Below are 7,744 nucleotides of genomic sequence, written 5' to 3'. Positions count from 1 at the left end.
GGTGGGGTCTTATGATCCCAAACATGGTATTTTATCTATAAGCTATGAAGAAAAGGGTTCTTGTAACTCTCAGCCATTTTAAGGCCTCAGGCCACACCTAGGACCTGAATATATTTATGTTCTGCTTTGTATCATGAACGAATTGAGGCTGTTACACTGATAATGCCACTGTAATATAGAAGGTGACCTATACCCTACAAGAGGTGCTAAAACGTCCTGTGGAAATTCAGAAAGAAAGTTGATTTCAGCTGGTGATTTGGAAAAACATCATGGGTGAACCAAAATAAAACAACACGGAAGGATGGGTAGAATGTGGATAGAAAGGAAGGAGGGGGCTAGTGCCTTCTAGGTGGAGAGAACTGTGTAAAGAAAAGCACAGACATGGACAGTTTTGGGGGGAATTGGTGACACATCCAGTTTGAGAAGGTCAGAGACTTTCACAGAAAGGGAGGAGGGGGAGCTAATCTGAAAAATGAAATGCCAAGCTAAAGGGTCCATACTTTATTTATTGGGTTGGCATTGGAGGAGTCATTAAAGATTTCCAATCTACTCAATGAAGGGATTGGAACTGTTCCTAGGAAGAGCCTTCTGACAGCTGGGCATATAATGGATTGGGAAGGAAAACAATGGAAGACAGAGGTTGTTATTGTCACTCTAGGGTGTGTCGGAGAAATGAGACAATTTCTCCGACACACACAAATGAGATGTGAAATACCGGTCAGAAGTAGAAAATAAAAGCTTATGGTTCCTGAGAGTTCACTATATGCAGCTTTGTGCTAGGGGCTTTCCTTACAGTATTTTATTTATTTAATCCATGGTGATATTATAAGGTAGGTACGATTAGTCTTATTTTACTGATTGTGAAACTGAGACTCAGATCAATGCAATACCCTGTTAAAGATCACACGTTTTGTGAGTGGTAGAGCTGGACTTTGTACCCAGCTATGGAGGACTCCAAAAGCCAAGCCCCTTTGACTACTCTGGACCACATCCCAAGAGGACTAGCAATTGACCTAATAGAAGGGGAAAGAAAAAGAGTGGTGTCAAAGACAGCCTCAAGTTTTCAAGAGTGTGTGATGGAGAGTGCAAATAGTTATGTGGACAGAAATGGGGAAGTCAAAAGAGTACCTTTTTCTTGGGAGTTGGAAGTTTAGAAGGATATTTTGTGAGATGAGAAAAATTGCGAGCTTATTTTGACCTTCCTTCAAGGAGTAACATATGAATGAACCTAAGCAACAGTAGAAATTAAAGGACATAAAGAGGTCAGAAGACACAGTGTTACAAAAATGACCAATCAATTACTCCATCCATTCTCTTGTATTTAGACTGGTGTGAATGACCACTCTGTTCCCCAGGACCTCTGCCACATTGCCCTGCAAGCCTGAGTGATCTTTCATACCTGCCTGCTGGTACTAAACAATGGGCCCAGTCTACCTACCTTCTCTGCCTACAGCCCTGGGGAGGAGGCAGCACCTGTTTTGTACCACATGATCCCACCCATTTGGCCACAGTTGGCTGGAGAATAACCAAACCACGGATGGACTGATAACCTATGCCTCACCTGGTGAATGATTAATGCTGTAGGATGAACTTTTCTTTTAACCAAAGAGATTCTTTAGTTCTTCACACAAATAAACATCTGGCAGACCCATGTCTCTAATTCTCCAGACCAAGCCTCTGACTAAGCCAGGGTTTCCAGAGCAAGACTGAATCTCTATGAGCCCTTTGCATCCCTCTGTCTTCCAGGTCCAGCTCAGTATCTGAAACCTTGTGGGCAGTCAGTAAATATATATGGGTGAATATATATTTGAATCTTAGTGGTGGACATAGCTTTGGCTCAAGCAAGTTTGTAGAAGTAAAAATACAAACAACTATACACAAATATACATATTTGTCATATGTATTTCACAGATATATATGGAGATATATATGGATAATATATCTAAAATGTCACAAATATATATATACACACAAATATGTATATATCCATACACAAATATATATATATAATTTGTGTATAGTTGTTTGTACTTTTAAATCACTGCCAAATATTTTATTATATCATAGGCAGTTATGTCTACATCTGTCTCCACTAATAATTATTTTAAGTGCTAATAGCGTTAGGCACTTTCTGAGTGTTTTATGTGTATTGACTTGTTACTTCTTCACAGAAATACCAAGCATTAGAATCTCTTCTTAACTCCATTTTCAGGATGAGTAAATGTACAAGGAACTTAATTCATTTGTCAAAGAGTTATAAAGTCAATTAAGTGGAGGAACCCAGCTTCTCCCTAGTTTGTCCCCTTAATGCTATATGCTACACTGCCCTTTCAGAATAGACAGTAAAGTCCATGAAGTCAGTCTGACTCATCTCTGTTTGTTTTCTGCTTGTCACTTAGTAGGTGGTCAGCATGTGTGTGCAATATAGAATTAAATTGCCTTTTCTAAAGTTGGCCAACATATAATATGTCATATTACCTATTGTATAATATGACATGTGGAGGATCTTGGTTTTGTTAGGTATAGTGATAGTTCAGATAAAATTGAGGGAGATTGTTAGAACTTGGGGTCCCAGGAGGAGGTAAAGTGAGATATCTGGGGCCAGAAAAGCCAGGGCAGGATGCCTGGGCTGCAGGAATTTGTGCACCCTGTTTTGTGGCCATGGCAGATGCCCAGAGGGTGGGGAGCGGGGGTAGCCACATGGGGCAGGAGTACCAAGGACAGGGTTTCCTTAAGAGTTCTTTCCATTTCGAAAGACCACTGTGTTCTGTCCAGCAACATTGATAGCCCTTCACTTAAAAAATCAACTCTCCTGCCTCCGTTAACATTTACTAAGTGTTATAAATTGAGTGGCCAACTTTGTGGGCCAGCCTATATGACTTTTCCTCTGAATAGTTGTGGCTTTGAATCTGTGAAAAGTCAGTTTTCTCAGTTAGAGTCGAAGCCATTTTTACCATAGGCTTTAATCAGCAATGATAGAAAGGTCTTCCGACATCATCCCTGCCCGTTCATTGGTTTGACAACCTGTCAGCTCAATGCAGCCTGCGATGCCTCCATGTGAGTCACTCTGTTAGCTGCTGTCAACACGGTGGATGTGCATTTTCAGTGCTGATAGCACAAACAGAAAATGTTGGAGTGGTCAATTTTATTGAATGAGAACATAAGGAATGGTCAATTTTATTGAATGACAACGATGATGAAAACTTGGAATCTTGAACTAAATGCTAACTTTGGTATGGTTTTATTTTGACAAATTCAATTCATGGTGCCTGTTTAATTTAAACAGGAAGTTAAAGACTATTGTAGAGTTTCTTTTTTTTTTTTTTAACATACCATCACTTTTCATTTGTAGAGTGCAGTGAGTACTACTGTATTTCAACTGATGTTAGCCTTTGCATAATTTATGTAAATACTATTCTTATTAACAGCATTTACATTACTGACTGACCCAGAGGTAGCTGAAAAACCTCAGAAAAATACTGTTTCGCTCTTCTTTACTGAAGTGCTAGGTTAGTAATAACAGCCATACCCATTCACATATGCCAGCAAACAGAGACAAGGTATGTAATACAGTTCCTTGTAAAATAATATCTCACTTAAAACTTATACTGAATCCCAGCACTTTGGGAGGCTGAGGTGGGTGGATCACGAGGTCAGGAAATTGAGACCATCCTGGCTAACATGGTGAAACCCCTTCTCTACTAAAAATACAAAAAATTAGCTGGATGTGGTGACACGCGCCTGTAGTCCCAGCTTCTTGGGAGGCTGAGGCAGAAGAATGGCATGAACCCGGGAGGCAGAGCTTGCAGTGAGCTGAGATCGCACCACTGCACTCCAGCCTGGGCTGCAGAGTGAGACTCCATCTCAAAAAAAAAAAAAAAAAAAAAAAAAAAGCTTATACTGGCCAACCTGCAGAGCGAGTGTGATAGTATTTAGAATAGGACTGACTCAGAGGTAGTTTAAAACCTCACAAAAACATTTTTTAGCTCCTTTATTGAAGAGGCAGTTCAGCGATAATGACGATAGGCATTTGTTTATGTCAGGAAATATAAAAAGGGGTATGTGGTTTGTACTATCAAATATGTTTTCATAAATACACGATGATGTGCTGGTAAATATTTGACAGCAGGTTCTGTGAAGAAAATAAAAACCTTGATTTATAGTTTGCCGATTTTGATGGTGTAAATACTGCCACTATGTCCAAGCTACCAACAAGATAGTACTGAATGTGGAGTCAGGAAGAGACGTGCAGTAGCAGTAGATGTGGATAGTATTTTCACCATACAGGTCAATAATATAAGTAACCTAAACAACAAAGATCATAGTGAAATGTAGCAACCTAATTAGAAGTGATGAGTGTCGGGTATTTATTACCTTTGTTTTTAATATAATTTAATAGTAAGTTTATATATTTTAAATAATGACTGTGTTTAATAACTGCCTCACAAAATTCCTGAAAATTTAACAATCAGCAGCACTTTTAAGTCAATATGAGGTGACGCTAGCACATCACTATATTTTAGTATGTGTGTACAAATATATTTACATATACACCCATATATATACACATACATATGTACATACACACATATAATTATATCAACGTATAAAGATACCAGTGGTATTTTGTGTGGAAAATGTTAACACGTACCATAATAGTTACTAAACTAAAGGTACGTATTTTCTCCTGACAACCATGTTGGGTTGCAATATGGAAATGAAACATACCAAAATTTGCTACATTAGCACACTCATAAGGTCTACAAACATCAGGGACTTTTCATACACACACACATACATATATATATATATATTCTTTTTTTTTTTTTTTTGAGAGGAGTCTCACTCTTGTTGCCTGGGCTGGAGTGCAGTGGCGCGATCTTGGCTCACTGCAAGCTCCGTCTCCCTGGTTCAAGCTTCTCCTGCCTCAGCCTCCTGAGTAGCTAGGATTACAGGCACATGCCACCATGCCTGACTAATTTTTGTACTTTTAGTAGAAACGGGGTTTCGCCATGTTGGTCAGGCTGGTCTCGAACTCCTGACCTCAGGTGATCCACCTGCCTCGGCCTCCCAAAGTGCTGGGATTACAGGCATGAGCCAACACGCCAGACCCACATACATGTTTAATTCTGTGTCATTCAACTTTTATATGCGTCAGATTCTACTGTGAAGATGAGTAAATGAATATTGTCCATTATATTTACAATAAAATTTTGGTATTACATTTGGAATATGACACTAAACAACATAAATTTTAGATAAAGGTTTTTGCTGCATTACTTAGACAGAATTCCCCTCAGTACAAATTTCCTAATGAAAAGGTTTAATTTTTCTTGAATGCTTTCACATATTCAAACAAGAAGTCATTTTCTAGTAATTTCTGACATTCTTTGCTTTCTCTAATTTTTAAAAGCTGAACAAAAATTTGACAGGTGTATGAAGGCTTCTAACATTCAGGATGTGGAAAGACCTTTCGGCCTTGTGTGAATTCTCTGATGTTCGGTGTGAGCTGATTTTTCACAGAAGGTTTTCCCACATTCACTACATTTATAGAGTTTGTCTCCCATGGGAGTTCTTTGATGGACAATGAGATTTGACTTCACACAGAAGAATTTTCCACATTTATGACATACAAAGGATTTCTCTCCTGTGTGTGTTCCCTGATGGACAGTGAGGGCTGACCTGGGGCAGAAGGATTTCCCATGTGCTTTGCATTCATAGGGCTTCTGCCCTGTGTGAGTTCTCTGATGTTCAGTGAGGTTTGGCTTTGCACAGAACATTTTTCCACATTGCTTACAGTCATAGGGCTTTTCTCCTGTGTGTGTTTGCTGATGGTTGATAAGGTGTGGTTTCTGGCAAAAGGCTTTTCCCCATTCAGTACATTCATAGGGTTTCTCTCCTGTGTGTGTTCTCTGAAGCTGAGTGAAGTTTGACTTCTCCCGCAAGGTTTTCCCACATTCACCACATTCGTAGGTTTGTTTCTCCTGAGTGAGCTCTCCAAAGCTGAGTGAGATGTAACTTCTTGCTGAAATTATTCCCATTTTCATTGTGGTCAGAGGGCTAGCCCCACGTGTACTATCTGATGTTTAAAGAGAGTTGAGTTTTCTCAAGTTTTGTCACTCAATTTATATTCATGGGGAATCTTTCTTGTGTAAGCTCCCTGATGGATCATGAAAGTTGAACTGTCACAGAAGATTTCCCATATTCATTGTATTCATAAAGATTCTCCCTTATAGGTTGGGCACGGTGGCTCACACTTGTATTCCCAGCACTTTGGGAGGCTGAGGTGGGTGGATCACTTGAGGCCAGGAGTTTGAATCCCACCTGGCCAACAAGGCAAAACCCCATATTTACTAAAAATACAAAATAATTAGCCGGGTGTGAGACCTGTAGTCTCAACTACTCAGGAGGCTGAGGCAAGAGAATCGCTTGAACCTGAGAGGTAGAGATTGCAGTGAGCGAGATCCCACTGCTACACTCCAGCCTGGGCAACAAGAGCAAATCTCTCTGCAAAAAAAAAAAAAAAAAAAAAAAAAAAAGATTCTCCCTTATAAGAATTATCTGATCTGATGTCCAAATCTAAAATCAATACAGAAGGACTTTTCACAAATATTGCCTCCATATGGCTTCATTTCCAAATGAGTTCTTTGAGCTTTCAACAGTGAAAGTTCTTCCACATTCATTATATTTAAAGTGTCTCTCCTATCCAAGATTAACTCTTATTTGTAAAAAAAAAAAAAAAAAAAAAAGGGAAAAAAGGGCTGCCTCCTCATGGAAGCCTTGTCTATTTTTCTTATACTCAAAAGGTTGGTCAAAAATTGTCTGAGTGAGAGCCTGGTGATGATTAATGACATCCCTTTTTTGATCATATTTATACAATTTATCTCCAATAGGAATTTTCTCAAGCCTAATATCAAGGAGCAATTTCTCACATACATTAAATGCATTAGGCTTCTTTCTGGAACAGTTCTTTTGATCAATAATTAAATGCAAAGTATTTTTCAAATTCATTTCACACAAGTCACATATTTTATTAGGAAATTTTCTTGAAGAAACAGGGTTTGTACCCAAATTGGAAGTTTTTCTTACTCTATTACCACTTTCTATGCTTACTGTTTTGTTTTTGGTGAACACAAGCTCCCAAAAATACTTGTCTTGGTTTTTCTGGCTGCTCTCTGACAGGTCATCAACTTTCCAGTTCCTTTCTGGGTGGCACTGGCTTGGAAATCCTTCTTCTAATATTCTGGAGCCCCTTGCTCTATCTTGAAGATCACATCTGGCTTAGTAATGCAATGCCTGGCTGAGATCAGATTGCTGTAAGTTTCCAGAATCACATCTCTGGACAGCATCTTCTGAGCAGGATCCAGCAGATACCACTCTTGCTGGGTAAAGTCTATGCATACATCCTTGAATGACACTTGTTCTTGGGATTTGTTCATTTTCTGTGTAGTGGAGGAGAGAGAGATCTCCATGTGTCGCTCTGATATGTGTTGAGCTTAGAAATGACCCTTTTCAATGAGTGAATGTAAACATTTATTTCTTACTGATTTACTACCAATCTAGGTTCTCTCTCTTAAACTTGTTCCAGACCTTTCACCGGCACACACACTTCAATGGCTTTAGGATCCCACCACTGCCTTGTCATGTGCGACCAGAGGCCAGGGATTGTTTCCCATGAGGGACTGGAGGCTGGGGAAGGATGACCCAGGAAGTTGGGGGAAGCCAGGGATGCACATGCATATCG

General features: G+C 39.4%; 1 pseudogene; it reads right to left on the bottom strand.

Moving 5' to 3' along the window:
• Window positions 1-5,453: 5,453 nt before the first annotated feature.
• On the bottom strand, window positions 5,454-7,439 carry LOC129034520 (zinc finger protein 248-like; annotated as a pseudogene).
• Between the last annotated feature and the right edge of the window lie 305 nt (window positions 7,440-7,744).

The sequence above is a fragment of the Pongo pygmaeus genome, chromosome 3 (genome assembly GCF_028885625.2).
Source record: "Pongo pygmaeus isolate AG05252 chromosome 3, NHGRI_mPonPyg2-v2.0_pri, whole genome shotgun sequence".
NCBI lineage: Eukaryota > Metazoa > Chordata > Mammalia > Primates > Hominidae > Pongo > Pongo pygmaeus.
The sequence above is the reverse complement of the archived record's forward strand: the minus strand, read 5'-3'. Positions and strand labels throughout refer to the sequence as shown.